Below are 16,089 nucleotides of genomic sequence, written 5' to 3'. Positions count from 1 at the left end.
TGGAAATGAGAACAAATCAACTGCTTGTGAAAGGGAAAACTGAGTTTCATCTCTAATCAAATTCTGCTCTGGTTGCACAACCCTCAGCCATAATAAACTAAGAACAAACAAGAAGGTTCCCATCTACTTCTTGCGCTCTTCTAAGCAATGACTCTTCTCCAGCAGTTGAAAGAAACTCTTAAGATAATGTTGCTATAATTAAAGGCAACGGGAAATAATGTGGAATAATATTTATTAGTAAACAGGTACCTCCTAGGCTATTACATCTGAATACTGAACAGATACACCACATTCTAACACTGTAGTAAATCTTATATTAGTTTTAGGTAACAGCTTTTAAACTCTTGCAGATGTACTTATTACTCAGGGGGACTGTAGAAGTTTTCTAAAGGACAGGATATTTTCTTAATTATGTTTTTAAGTATGAAATCAACTATTCCCTTAATTAGCTGAGATATGCTATGATGCCACTGCAAAATATAACATTAACTTTAAAAAATAAAAGAGTAAGCAAGTTCTAAACTGTAGTCAACTGGTCATGGAATGATATGCAGAGTTTTTTAAGAGGATATAGTGAACTTCTTTTTAATGTGCTGGTAACTTTGAAGGAAAAGAGAAATTCATTCACCTATTGCGTAGAAAAACAATTCTATGAAAGTATGTCTTGTCAAATTAGAAATTAGAAATACTGTATGTGAGTTGTTTCTAATCAGGTTGTACAGAGCTGATAAATTCATACTTTTCAGCAAAGTCTAAATAAATTTGCCTGGGCTCTTTGTGGCTTTGGCCGGTATTCTGGGATTGGCATTCAGAGATGTGAATAGATTTGGGAATTAAAATTTCCTCCTTCAAATATTGCCTAGGTACATGGTGTACGTAGACGCATACTGGTTAATTGTCCTCAATAAAAATCCATGCTTTATTTTGCACCGAGTCTTCTGGTTTCTTTTTTCATAAATCTTCAGTATAAATACTCGCGCTGTACTATTATAGCTCTTTGAGATTTTACAAGTTACTGGTGAATATTAAACATTAAAATGCTTAAAGTTCAAATTCTGAAGTATGAGACCTCTGGTTGAAGTACAGTTTCTATAGCACATGTGATGGAAAAACTGTAGTTGCTGAGGTTAGTGCTATACCAAGCTCTCCTTTCTTGCAGGCTTTATCAACTCTCTTATGACTTTTGACTTTCTTCAGGCTTTCTCTGCCAGTCTGTCCTTTCAGATGGTGGAAACTGGGAGTCAGAGTCAAGGCCCAGTGCTGAACAGAAGTGTTCAGTGCCATCAATGTTCAACTAGTACCATCAGTGTTCAACATTGTTTTGTTTTACTTTTCATAATCAAGAAATTAAAGTTTAGTTTGTAACATCTATGTTATAATATTGTTAGAAAAACGTTAACAATTCTGTACTCTTTTACATGCATTATTTTCCCCACAGATTTTCTTTCGGTTGTATCAATTTGCATCAGCTTAAAATGTGCAGTGTCATTTGAATTTCATCATATCTTAAAATAAAAAGCCTCTCAGTCAAAAAATAAGTGAAAATCCCAAACCTCATTTATAACCTACAGCGTAAGAATAACTTTTTGATTAAAGGCAGGTGATCTTGTAGTCAGATTGTAAAACATTTTACTGCTTTTTGTAATTTATGTGACTGAAACATTCCATGTTAGTAGCAGCATATTTGTTTTGTGCTGAAGATTTCTGAGTGTTTTTTTAGTGCTCTGTTGCTGTTCATGTTAAGCAGATTATATTCATTATATTCATCACCCCTTTTCTAGTTGCATAGCAAGGATTAAACTTCACTTTTTACGTGCAGGTAATAAATTATCTGACTTCTGAGTGTTTAGCGTTCCTCCTTGCTCCTACTGAAGTAAATGTGTGATGCCTGCTTACCATTTGTTTGCTCTTCTGATGGGCTAGCAAACTGGAATTCAGCTAAAATGCATCAACAGTCAGACACAATGCCATAAAAATATCCATTGGCATTTTGAAGGATGTTACTAAATGAAATTGTTGTTAAAGAAAAATCAGGTGCAGTACTGATTCCCAGCATACTCTTTGAAGCTCTTTTCCACAGCATATGGAATATAAAGTTAACAGTATATATTACCATGAGGACTGAAGTCAAGTTCATGTTGAGAAGCAAAAGCATATTTTGGTTATTTATGGTCTTTGCTTAACTTGGCTTAACAGACTCCCTTTCCTGTGGTATCAAGAAATAATTCCGGTTGATAATCCATGAATGATCATTGTGTTTTGCAAAGAGATGAACGCCCGCGGGCACAGAGGTCAGTGTCGCATTTCATCACGTGTGAAGGATCCGTTTAGACCCCACAGGTTTTCATAAGGGGTGCAAATTTCTTGCCTTTCCCAAGGCCTAGAACGGGTAATTCCCCTCCTGATATTCAACTGACAGCTTTAGGGAGCCTTCCCGTATACCTGAACCACAACATTTTCTAAACATCCTAAAAAATCCTAAAAATCACATTTTAGTAGTTTTCTGAAAATCTAGAGAGTTGTATGTCCGCTTGCAGTAAGTTCAGTGCCTGCCTATCCAGGTAGGTAAAAACATTTTTAGAAAACTGCCCATCTTTAAAAAATAGTCAGATGGAGCAAAGAATAACTTTAATTATTGAGGGCCTCATCGAACTAAATGCTGAAGCTGTGAAATGTGAGGAGCACATTATGCTTTCGGCACTGCAGCCTCTTTAATAGACTTCAGTAAATTACCCTCATTCAGTCTCCTCAAGCCCCGGCGCCGTTCACGTTCACTGCTCCAGGCAGCTCATGACGGCATGCCAAAACCAAAATGCTGACAGGACTCCAGTCTGTCTTTCTGCCTGCCTTTCACCCAAATTTCTGGACATTATATAGCATCATCTGGTTTTTTATAGGGGACATATTTATTCTTAGTAATCTGTTAATGAACAACATACTTTCTGTTATTTTAGGTTGGAGGAGAGTCGATAAAATGTATGGATCAGTCAAACGTGAAGGATTTTTTTTTATAAAGGAAAAGAATAAGTACGAGGAGTTATTTTTCACCTCAAGCCATTCTGCGAGGAACTAGGCTGAGGAAACTTTTTTTTTTTTAAATCTGAAAGAATAAAAACCATCTTGAGTCATTTGCATTGTGAAAATCAATACTGTGAAGTTTAAGATAGAGGGGGGAAGAGTTATTTCTATGGTAAATGCTACAATTAGTGTTTCTTCAGGCTACAAGTGACTAATGAAAACGTATCATGAACTGGAAAATAACAAATAGTTGGGAGGGTCTCTTAAGGCAAAAACGATGAATTTGTTTGCAGGAGGAAATCTCAGCCTTAAATTGCTTCCATTTTTTCCAGTAGATGACTGTTTAAGCTATCATGCAAATGTACCACTGACATTTCTTAGCTTTTCTGGTGAGAAACTGAAATCTTCATTACACCTTCATTGATTTTTAAAACACCTGTGTATTTTAGTGAAAAACTGTCTTTAGCTATAATATGTTACTTGTATGATTTTTATATTACAGTGCCAGTCTTTTCTTAGCAGCTGGGTCACAACATTTCATTCAATAGGAAAACAGAAGTTTCCATGCGGACTCAGACAATATCCAGCTACTCCAACTTCCTTTCTTTAATAAAGCAAATATCAAACACTTCAGAGGGAAGTTTAAGGCCTCCACAGATGTGATATCATCAGGCACACAATAGCTGTTATCTGGATATCTAATAATTAGCTTGCTGTGAATTTTAGAGCATGGAATTTTATATCCCAACATTTTGTTATCAATTATTTTGAGAATTCTTGATATAAAAATATTTTTTCTTTGAACTATGACTAAAATCTTTTATGTCAGATCTTACAGCAGCAAGCATCATCTGCGTATCACATGCTGTTCGGAAACAGTACATCTCAACTTTTATTTTCACTTCAAGACCAATATCCATTGACTGTGACTGGGTTACAAAATTGGAAGAAATTAAATTTCCAAAGTATCTTGCCCCTTAGTGTTCATTACCTCATTCATTTTTATCATGTCTTTACTATGGTGTTCTGTATTTGACTTGACGCTGCACAACATTTTGATTAAGGAACTAGAGCAATGCGAATCACTGTGGTATGTATTAAATAGATTAAAGATTGTCTGACCTGTAGATTTCAAGAATCAAGTGTATTTGGGGAATCAAAGTTGATATGACAAGTTTCTGTTGAAGTTTTGTAACGAACAGTTCTTGCCAGGAGGAGGATAACAAGTAGAGTTTCCAAGCTGCTCAGTGACTTGTCATCCTCAGTAAATGCTGGGCTGCAGCAAACAGGGTTTGTTATTTGAGCAACAGCCAAGTTACAGGGTCATGCATCCCCTGGAAAGGACTGCAGTCTCTAAACAAATGTGTACAGTCTCTCTCAGGGAAGAAAGACTGACTTTGATAAACTTATACTGCAATATTAATGAGGAATTCTTTTGATTCCAGTTTGGATCCAAATACAGTATCTAATTTGACATACACCTGTAATTCTTCCAAGACACAAACTTTCGATCTTTATACTTTTGACACACCCCGTTGTATGTTTTGATAAAGAGTAGACGTAAATCCTTTATATATATACATAGACATATTCTTTCCTTTAGTGCATTATGGATGTAAAACCTTCCATGGCAATGGTTAACTGTGGTAAGTCACATACAGCTTATCAGGTAGTTACATTTTAGAAGGTAATCAGTTACTTTGAATTAAAGATCTGTTAGCATTTGGAATTTAAATCGTCAAATTAAAATAATTTATGAAAATTTTATTGCTATTTTTGCAATTGCACAGCACATATCATCATGAAAAGTTACTGCGTATAAAATGCGGAAAGAAGAATAGCAAATTTGTATTAACTAGGCATTTGGCATAGGGAGTGCATTATGGAATTTCTGGGATGTAAAAATTATCAAAAGCACATCTAATTTTTAAAAGTCAGTTTGATGTGCATATATATCTTTCTGAAAGCCTTCAGGAAGCAGTTATGGAGTAGCCAGATTTTTAGAGGTGCAAACTGATATTTAACACAATTTTCAGAAGCACCAGGAGAAGCTGAACTTTCGCCGAAATCCTTAGGTTTGTATTTTCAGTACGTGCTGCTGGTGTATTTTCCATGCTCAGAATTTTCAAGGCTAATTATTACAGCAGCCTGTTCATTCTTCCCATCTGTGTGTTTACCTCTGAGCAGCTGAAAAGATCAGGACTGTGCAGGCGCACTCCTGGGTGGATTATTTACAAAAAATATGTATCAGTTACAGCTAGCAGCTCCCATTATTGAGATAATTACAAGATGTTTATGAAACACTTTGGAGATGTTGTAGTTGAGACGACAAGGTCATTTGGCTAAAGCCACCCGCAGAAAGGAGACTGAAGCTGGTGGCCCCTGTGCTCAGAGGTGAACATAATGGCCAGAGCAGGTTTTCCAGTATTTTGCAGCAAGAGGCATGTTACAGGAAAGTATTTTTTCCTCATAACATTCTTCAAGAATACATACACACAAATTAAGATTTGACTATTCTATTTAATAAATGAGTATGAAGAAACATAGCATGAACCTGATCATTTTTAATCAAGACTTGAATTCAGAGGATAACAAGCATTCAGAAAATCTCTTCGTAATGCATTTGTAATATAACCAGGCTTCTGTGGATTTTAGTAAACCACAGATCGTGACGGTAAAATTCCCAGCTGTACAAAAGAATCAACATAGAGCCTACACTAGCATGAACTTTAAAATAAGTCTCTTAGTTTTAGAACCCTCTCAGCTTTGTGGATTTTGGAATAAGTGTTTCTAAAAAAAAAAATATCTTTTTTTTGTAAATATCTTTTCCTACTTGGTTTTCTACAGCGTTTACTACATTAACTCCTACAAACAACTAAACAACTAAACAGCTTACAGGGCTTATTATAGCTACAGTACCATCACAACTAAGCTTTTAAATGAGTAAAAGTGAGAAAATTGTTTTCAAAAAAATTAAGATCTCTGTCTTAAACATTCTGTTGCATCCAAAACCTATACTAAAACCGAGATCTTCTGTTTAAAGTCTACATCTAACATCTTTTCATGTTCCCAGCCTCTTTTGTCTGGCAAACCTAGCCCACGAGTTATCTTAGGGGACTGAGGCAAAGCTAATATAAAATCAATTGAAGAACTCACTTTGACTTCAATAGGCTTTAGATCAGTCTGAGATGCGCCGAGTTATAAACCTGCTGCTTATGGCCCCAGTGGAGTAATTTTGCAGAAGTTTTATAGCTGGAGAGAGGTCGTCCATCCGCTGTACACATCTGACTGTGGGTACTCTTGCTGCTGGTTTGGCTACGCCAGAGGTGGCTCTAGGGGACGTGCAGAGCTTCCCAGTACAGCAGATGTGGTTTACTGGACTCCTTGGGTGCCTGGAGATCTTGCTGGATTTAAATGGTTCAAACAGCCAGCAAAGGCCTGGTGACTTTTTCCCATGACTTCCTGAATGTGTTTGTGTGTGTGTTTAATGAATGTGTGTATACGCATATATGAATGAGTCTTGTTTTGCACATTACATTACTTGATAATCGCAACTCTCATTTACAATTTTGTGGAGAGCGTGTTTATGGGGTACAGCATATTTCCCCCCTTACTATGTACAGAGGAGACCAATAGACTCATTTAGTGTGCTGTTAGGTTTGTGTAACTGGAAGTGTTATGTGTACAAAGTGTTCTGGATACTTAGGTTTATTACTTTGGCAGTCACAGTTTGCTTGATGGTATTTCAGAGAGTATGTAAAATAAATGAGAACTCTTCCATTTATGTTGGCTTTCTTATTGATGAGCATGTCTTGTTAACAGTCTTTTTTCTGGCTGGCTGTGGAATTTGATTCCATCTGAGAATGAGAGAACATTTGGATATATTTTATACAAGAAATTTTGATTATTTTTTCTGCTTACTGATTTTGTAGTCTTGAATTATATGCTTTTTTATCATAATGCAGGCCCCTATTAATAGATAATACATTAAGTATATTTATTATTCAATTTTAATTTATATCAATATGTGGGGGGAGTTTATATTTTAAAATAAACATGTTTAGTTAATTGAAGTTTAATTTATATGAGTCAAAAAATCACTGTGAAGCTCACTCTCTAGCCTTGCAGGTATATAGAAGGCACACTTCAAAATGAATTCTTGGTAGTCTGTGGCTGATAGTCTCACCATTAATTGTCAGTTGTACTCGATGTAATTATGAATATACGCAGAATAAATAATTTTCTTTCTTTCTTTTGCCTATTAATTCCCAGTGAGCTTCACCAGATTATACTGTTGTTGCTATTTCAAGTATATACCTTATTGATTTACATATATACCCTGAAGGAAGCTAATTCTAGGTGAAAGCAAAATTCAGGAGAGCAAAATGTCCATCTGGCTGTTTAAGTTGCTGGTGTCACCAAGACCTGGTGTTACCTCCTGTCTCAGCTCTTCTCCCTTCTTCTCCTATCTCTCTCTCTCCCTCCTCTGTCTAATGGAGAGCGGTAGGGGTTGCCCTTCTCTGGTGGATATTCTGCTGAAATGAAAACGAGCAACACAGTGGTTTCCACCAGTTTGCTGACACTAAGATAGTGTTTGGATTTCTGGGTCGTATTCTAATGTTTGTGGACAAGTAGGCGTACATTCCTCAGTCCCTCTCCTCCTTCTCTGCTGACTTGATCTCTTCAGCATTCTCTGATCTGCTGCCATCCTGCTCTTTCAACTGAGACCTTGCTGCAGTCCTCATCTCCCTTTGTCCTCAAACCTAGTCTCCATTCATCAGGTTCCAATGTCTGTCTCCCGTCTCAGGTTGCACTGTTTGACTCCAGGTTGATCTTCACACACTGTAGCAATTCTCCCCTTCTGTCCCCGCTTCGTAGTCCCTTTCCCTACGTATAAACCCTACGTGCTTTGTTTCTGCATTCCTCTGCATATCCTCCCAGCCATAGCCACTTTTTCCCAAAACTATCATTCAGTCACATACTGTTCCACTTCCCTGACTTTTTGTCTTTGCCCTTTGAGTCCTATCCGTTTCCTCTACACCAGCTGCTCCTTGGATCTGAGTCCTCCCACCTCCACAAATATCCATGGTAGGATTTTCCTACCCCTTGCTCTTATTTCAAGTATTTGTCACAAATGTAGCCAGGTGCAGCCAGTACAAGGAGAATCTAGCTTCATTGTTGTACCCGTGGCCTTAATCATGTTGATATGATCTCTGGGGACGATACCTGTGATGACTCATGCACAGGAACTGTGTAGTTCAAAAAAATGCAAGCTGCACTTCACAGTGCCCTTATTCCAGTCCAGCTGTGTGTCTGTCGAAAGCCATGGCCTATCTTATCAGCCACACGCTCCTGTCCCAGCTTCCTAGTCATCTGTATTAGTAATTTGCCAACCACACAGTGAGCAAGATCAACTCTTGTCATTTGCTGACACAAAATGAATGTGGAAAAAAACCCCAGTTTTCTCTGACCTCTTCAGAGTTATCCAACTTAGTGCATACACGTAAGATCAGTTAATCTTCTGCAAGGGAGGAGCAGCGTTACAGGCTGGAGAGCTGCCTGGCAGAAAGGGACCTGGGGGTGTTGGCTGACTGACGGCTGAATATGAGCCAGCAGTGTGCCCAGGTGGCCAAGGTGGCCAACAGCATCCTGGCCTGTATCAGGAACGGTGTGGTGAGTAGGACCAGGGAACTCATCATCCCCCTGTACTTGGCACTGGTGAGGCCATGCCTTGAGCGCTGTGTTCAGTTTTGGGCTCCTCACTACAGGAGGGACATTGAGGTGCTGGAGCGTGTCCAGAGAAGGGCACCAAAGCTGGTGAGGGGTCTGGAGACCAAGACTTATGAGGAGCGGCTGAGGGGGCTGGTGTTGTTTAGCCTGGAGCAAAGGAGGCTGAGGGGAGACCTTATCGCTCTCTGCAACTACCTGAAAGGAGGCTGTAGCGAGGTGGGGGTTGGTCTCTTCTCCCAAGTGGCGGGCGACAGGACAAGAGGAAACAGCCTCAAGTTCTGTCAGTGGAGGTTTAGACTGGATATTAGGAAAAATTTTTACACTGAAAGGGTGATTAAGCATTGGAACAGGCTGCCCAGGGAAGTGGTTCAATCACCATCCCTGGAGGTATTTAAAAGACACACAGACATAGTGCTTAGAGATATGGTTTAGTGATAGGTTTTGTCAGTGTTAGGTTGATGGTTGGACTAGATGATCTGAAAGGTTTCTTCCAACCCAGGCTATTCTATGATTCTAAGTTGAGAGAGGAAAGAAAGGAAACACAGGACTTCCCTTTTCAGCAGCAGTCTACCTTCCATATCCAATCTGCAAGCATTTGGAATGTCTGCAAATGCCATCAGTCTTGCATATGATTGTGCTAATTCCATGTGCAACATTTTTTTCTTCCAGAAAATCCAGAATTTTCTAGCACTTTGCTTGTGCCATTATGATCACTCAGCAAAAAATCAGCTTGCTTTCTCAAGCCAATTTTTTTCCTTTTCTGCTTTCCATTGTTTTTGAAATTAATTATTTGGTTTCTCCTGAAACTGAGCAATCCTTTCTCTGTCCATTTCGTGTCCTCTGGGAAGAATCAAGCTATTTTGTTCAAGACATCTTACAACACCATCTTAACTCTTTCTTTCTCTTCTCCACTTTCCCAATATTTTTTTTTCATAACCAAGTAAGTCAGCAACAGGGGTTCTTGCAGTTTTTCATTTTCTGAACTTTTGGCCTCATTTATTAGTTCAATACCTTGGGCATGGAGATGGTACTCAAAAGAAAACAAATGATCTTTTCCATAATTGCTTTGCACACATACACACAAAACGCTGAAGTATCTTAAGGGAAGGATTTTTATCTAGGTAATCATAACCTGAAATTGAAGCCATGACACAGAAAAGAGACAGATAAGTAGGAATGAAATTAGTAGTTATTGAGGGTAGCTCATCCTTATCATCATTCTGCACACTTCATTATGAACTATAGATCTGAAAAATGCTTTTCAAACTACAATTTCTAATGTTCTAAAATACACTTTATCATCAGTTCCTCTTCTGACTTGTATACAAGGATAAATGAAGCAACTAGTTCTGCCACCTTTCCCCCATGGAAATGAGAAAAATTATAAACTTACTGATTAATTTAGTAGAGTATACTCTCAGCTATACAGTTTTCCAGCTGTGTAATGGATAGCACTGAGCATCGAAGAACATATATTTACTTAAGTAGGTTTGCAAGGATGAGCAAAGAAACAAGTTTGGCTGCTGAAAGAGTTTCTGCTAGTACCTGTAATGCAGGAAAAGACAAAAGAATAAGTGAATTTAAAAAAAATTAATTATTTTGGCAGCTGCAAAGTGTCTTAACATCTACACTGGTGTAAGTACTGAGATGCACAAGGGCGGCTACATTTGGATGAGTGCTCGCTTAGTGGTCTCTCGATTCTGGGCCACTGCCAGTAGCTGGAGGGGCACGGGGTGGCAACCCAGGGCAGAGCCTGCAGGATACAGAGGGCACCGTGGGGCTCTACCTGTATTATAACGGAGTCAGAAAATACAATGCTACCATCTGGGAAATCAGATACGTTGTTTTCTCAGTGTAAGGATCAGAGGCACATGCAGAGACATCTCAGTAAATGATTCTGTCCCTTAAATGATAGACATGAGCTTATAGTCACTAATTATTTGGATGATGACTGCTACATATCTCCGATTCTGTAGTAGTCATTTATCAGTGGGGTGCATTGATTGATGAGTTGGTCTTTATAATCCAACAGGGTGAGATTCATCATACCCGACTTTAGATGTCTACATCTTAACTAAAGCTGAGGCTTTATTTCTAGTCAGTGGGAAAAATAGGTGATTTTGTAGCAAGATCAAAATGTTGTTTTTTTAGATATTTACTTTAGGAGGATATATATATTAAGATAAGATCAATCACAACTTGAAAGAGCTTTCCCTCCTAGAAAGCTCTCCTCTACCTGCCTAGAAAAGGTGTCCAAATGTGACTAGTTCAAGTCAGATGTGAATATATAAACATTTGCTTTTGTTTGGAAAAATGCTACCTATAGCATTCACCACTTCCTATAAAACATCTGCTTTGTATTTTGAGGGCAGTGGTAAGAAAAATGGATGCATCTTGTGAGTGTTGTTTAGTTCGCTAAAGTAACTTTACTTGAATTACCTGAATGTCTGGAAAAGCCAACATTTCTTGAAGGAATGGATTACCTAGTTCTGTATTAACTATAAAAAAATCAGGTTGAAACAACTGCTGAACATGAGAAGCCTATGAAAGCAAGAAGGGAACAAACAGAATGCTACCAAAGATAGCATCGTTGGTATGTTTTCTGAAGATAGTAACGTGAATCTGGGGAAAGCTTTTATTACTTGTGACGCAGATGCCGATACACAACTCTTTATTAACGATGATGATCACATGAAAAGGCACAGTTCTGTTGGTCTGAATGGGAAAGACATCATGCATATCATCTGTATTCCCTCCCCTGGAGTTTGGCTGTAATTGTAAGTTTAACAACATAAAAGCGTGCGTTTCCTTGTTCAGTGTTGCTGTCTTTGGCTTTTCCCTGTGGGATTATAACACCCTGTCCTTGCAGTTTGGTGGAGCTAAAAAGGCATGCTTCCGGCTGTCAGCAGTTGCCAGAATGCTGTTCTAAGGTGCTTCGTGCCGAATACTGACAGTCACCGGCGATGGCAGCCTGTGCCCATCCGTGGCTGACTCACCCCTGTTAAAATCAGGCGCTTTGTTGGCAGGCAAAAATGTTGGGCTTTTTCCAGTACTGTCAAGGTGCCTATCGCTAAATGCGTCTTCCCCCCCGCCAGGTTGCATCGCCTGACTTCACATGTAGCCAGTTAACCAAGTCTGAGATCCACTAGTCTGCACTTTGACAGTATTCGGGTGACCCAAATGGAAAGCACACACTTTGCATACACCAGAACAGGTCTGAGAGGAACACGCTTTCAGACAGGTCGAAGCCACCCAGGTATTTTGTATAGTACATTGCTGCTGTTTTTAAACTACACAGACTACAAATAGAAATGGCTTTTCTGACGAAGCAGCAAAAGCAGGCTTGTCCTGTGAGCTACACCTGGGACTTTCCTGCTGAAGTAGTATGCAGAGAGGGAAAACAAGTGATCTTCTGGCTTTCTATACAGAAGTAATATTTGAAATGTGTTATCAGGCTTGCAAAGCTTTTCGCTCAAATTTTAAGATCCTTTCTAAGATTTAACCTGGAAGAAAAGTTGTGCTGTTTGTTGTGTATCTGGTAAATTCTGTTAGCTGTGAAGGCTTTAAAGAGGGGCAATCATCATGATAGTATCCAGTAAATGATTTCATTATTCATCCAATTGCTAATCTCCTTTTAAAAAAAAAAAAAAAAAAACAGATAAAAATTATTGAGCTCTAAGCATCAATTATGTCCTTAGGCACAGAAGTGTTGGATGTCACTGATCTTCAAAAATTTCTCTTAGCTTTTCTATTTTCCGTATTATTTGACTAGCTTAGCTTTGTTGGAACAAACTTAAGCTCCTGAGCAGAGCAGACATTTTTCTGTAGCTTTCTTTGTTTTCTAATTCTTTCATAAAGACTAAAGCCATTAGCGTTATTAGAAAATATGGGAAAAATTACTAATATCAAAAAACAAACATTTTGTAAACATTGGGGGTAAATGTATTCTTTCACATAAGCATTTTCAATTTGAAGTCCTCTCATAGGCTGAAATAGATACTCCAAATTGCAAGTAGTGCTTCTACATTTTTCTCCCTAAATAAAACATAACAAAGCTAAATAAAAACTCTATAAATGGAAATATCATCATGAATTTGGCTGGTTTGCTATTTGGTTATTCTGCACTAGATTTCCGGTATTTGTGTAGTCTCCCCCTAGTGAGAAAATAAAAAAAAAAAACAAAGAAAAGAAAGGTATTCTGTGTTTTGTTTTCTTTCTTTTTCCCTAGTAAGTTCTATCCTTGCTCAGTAATTTAGATAGGGGGGTTTGCTTTAGTTTTGGAGGTGGGGTTCTCTTAGGGGGTCTTTTGTTTGTGTCCTGTCTTCCTAATACTGTGACATTTTTTATTAAAACGTTTGGGCTGGGGAGGTATTTGGAAAGCAAGAGATTTTCAGAGCTAGAATTTGCTATCTTTTCTTTCCCAAGGCAGATACTGCTAACTAGTTTTTCAGTTGTATTTGCTTGTTAAAGCAGTTTTAGGATTGAGTTGAGAATACTTTAGTGCTCTAATTGTTTCATTAAGATACAATTTAAGAATGTTTTTGTTATGCAAGGTTATATGTAGCTAAATGTAATTTTGTTTTCCTTTTTTTGGTAAACCTATTTGCTTCTTCACCCTCTAGTCAATGCCATGCACAATGCTGATGAAGTTCTTAGAACTTAAGCAGGGGGTTGGTAGGACAACTCGTACTAATTACAAGGGATAGTATGTGATTTCTTGGTAGGGTAAATAAACCTGTGTAGACTTCTGTTTTGCATGACTGCTTGTAGTAGCCAAGGTGACTTAGTAAATCTTACCTCTGGTGTTCTCTGCAGTACTGCACCTCATGTACAGACATCTCCATCAGTTCTTCACTTCCATTTGTAGATGGCTGCCAAAATGTTTGTACTCTAATAACTTGCGACTTGTTTCTGCTGTGAGTCTGCACTGTTCTTTCCATTGAGACATTCCAGTTCATCAGGCTCTGTTCCCATACGAACCCCTACGGCTGGTTGCCCCTCCTCTGCAGTCTGCCTATGGTTCATATATGGTAGGAAGTTTAGACTTGTATCTTTTCTGAAGGATTGCCTCAGTCTTCAATGTGCACAGTATAGCTTGTCCACTACGTATAAATTGCTTCTTGGAAAATCTGATAGCTAATGTATCTTTAAGGTTCTTCTGTAAGATTCTAACAGAACTGAGGAAGCACCATACCCAACAAAGTTGATAACATGTAGAATTTCAGTTGCAAGAAGAGTTTGATATTGCTTTTCTTTCCGAAGCAGAATAAAAGCAACATTGCCCAGCTATCCTGTGACATAACTTTATTCTGTAAAACATCAATTTGTTAGATTGATACAAATATGACATTTTAAAAATCTATTTTATGTTTATGTACTCCTGATCAGCAGGCAATGCTTCTACATTCTTCTCCCCAAGTACAAGATAATAAAGCTAAATAAAACTGCTTCTGCGATAAGCCCCTAACAAAATAAAAAGTAGAAGGGGAAAAGAAAGGTAGTCTGTAATAAACTTTTGTACTTTCATAGAATCATAGAATCATAGGGTTGGAAGGGACCTCTGGAGATCATCTAGTCCAACCCCCCTGCCAGAGCAGGGTCACCTAGAGCAGGTTACACAGGAACACGTCCAGGTGGGTTTTGAATGTCTCCAGAGATGGAGACTCCACCACCTCTCTGGGCAGCCTGTTCCAGTGCTCTGCCACCCTCAGGGTAAAGAAGTTCCTCCTCATGTTTAGGTGGAACTTCCTATGTTCCAGTTTGTGCCCATTGCCTCTTGTCCTGTCCCCGGGCACCACTGAAAAGAGCCTCGCCCCATCGTCCTGACACCCACCCTTTAAGTATTTATAAGCGTTGATAAGGTCACCCCTCAGACGTCTTTTTTCCAGACTGAAGAGACCCAAATCCCTCAGCCTTTCCTCATAAGAGAGGTGTTCCAGTCCCCTAATCATCCTCGTAGCCCTCCGCTGCACCCTTTCCAGCAGTTCCCTGTCCCTCTTGAACCGGGGAGCCCAGAACTGGACACTTTATCAGCTTTAACGTATTATGCTGGACATGAGTCAGTACTTTTTCTCACTGTGATTAATATAGCGAAGGAACTGTTCTCTCAGCAATAAATATTCATAAATCCATTTAATACTGATAGGGAATTATGTACACATACTCTTAGACTAGAAGTATAAGGTAAGTATGAGCAGAGAAGTTGCTACGACCCAGAGCCATGCAGAGGAAATGAAAAATCCTATCAACAGCATTGATCCTAAGGCAAAATTGCTAAGGGTTCCTCATATAGCTGTAATTTCAGGAATGCCTTTTGGGTATCAGAAAGTGGTAGCAAAGATACTGAAATACTTTTATCAACAGATTTACTAGAGATGGCAATGATTATGCTATGTTGGTTTTGTACTGCCACTGATTCTAAATCTCTCATGGAGAGAAAATCCTTTCTTGTCATATGCAATTCATGTTCTTATGATTTAGGATTTCAAGTTTGATATTTGGCAAAGATTTACTGTCGTGAAATGTGGGAGATGATTTTGGTTTGATCTGGGGTGAGGTCAGGAGCCTGCCTTTGCTGCTGCACATTTCCTGTTTTTATCAACAAAAAAGAACACAGTACTTAATCATGCCTCTTTTGAAATACATAATTGTAAGCTCAGTGCCATTTATGGAAAGTTGAATGACAACTGGAAAGAAGGCCATAGTGATTAGGTGTGCCTGCAGAGAAAGTAGCCGAGACCCCTAAAATCTATTTGCTTTCTCAGTATCTAGACTTAAACTTGTAGATTTTAGTGAACTACAAATGAGTTTTATTCCTACTTTCCATTGAAAGATGTATATGGATTAATATTGCAGACAACAGGCTGTAGTATTTCTACATACTACATATGTAGTATATGTACATTTACCTAATGTGAAAATCTTCAAACACAAAGCCAAAAAAAGAACTTGCTGTAGTAATAAAGCTGTGCTGAAATAAACCCCCCTCTTTTGGATTATCTGAAAAACCTATTTGATGCCACCTTGGAAGGCATCAGCACCTAATTTCTTGGGACAAAATCTAGCCATTTGTCGCGTGAAACGGGGCCAAGCGGTTTTGGCAGAAGATAAACCCCCTTGCGTTCTAACACTCCTCACCGAGGTGGGAGGCTAGGTGCGGCTAGGTTTAAATTCTGAGTGATGCCCAATTCAGCACTATCAGTCCAATCGCGTTTAATGTGTATTAAACTATTACGATTTGGATACACTAATAGTGGACTGCACCTTCAGTCTAGTCGTACTCCTGAACTAGCACGGCCTTTCTCAAGTTTTGGTCGCGTTCAGTGAGAAAGCGAAACGGCT

At 38.7% G+C, this 16,089-nt stretch overlaps 1 protein-coding gene across 5 annotated transcripts in view; it reads left to right on the top strand.

The window, feature by feature from the left end:
- Positions 1-16,089, top strand: part of EPHA6 (EPH receptor A6) — a 527,645-nt gene that overhangs the window by 215,142 nt on the left and 296,414 nt on the right. The window lies entirely within an intron of this gene.

This window comes from Chroicocephalus ridibundus, chromosome 1 (genome assembly GCF_963924245.1).
Source record: "Chroicocephalus ridibundus chromosome 1, bChrRid1.1, whole genome shotgun sequence".
NCBI lineage: Eukaryota > Metazoa > Chordata > Aves > Charadriiformes > Laridae > Chroicocephalus > Chroicocephalus ridibundus.
The sequence above is the reverse complement of the archived record's forward strand: the minus strand, read 5'-3'. Positions and strand labels throughout refer to the sequence as shown.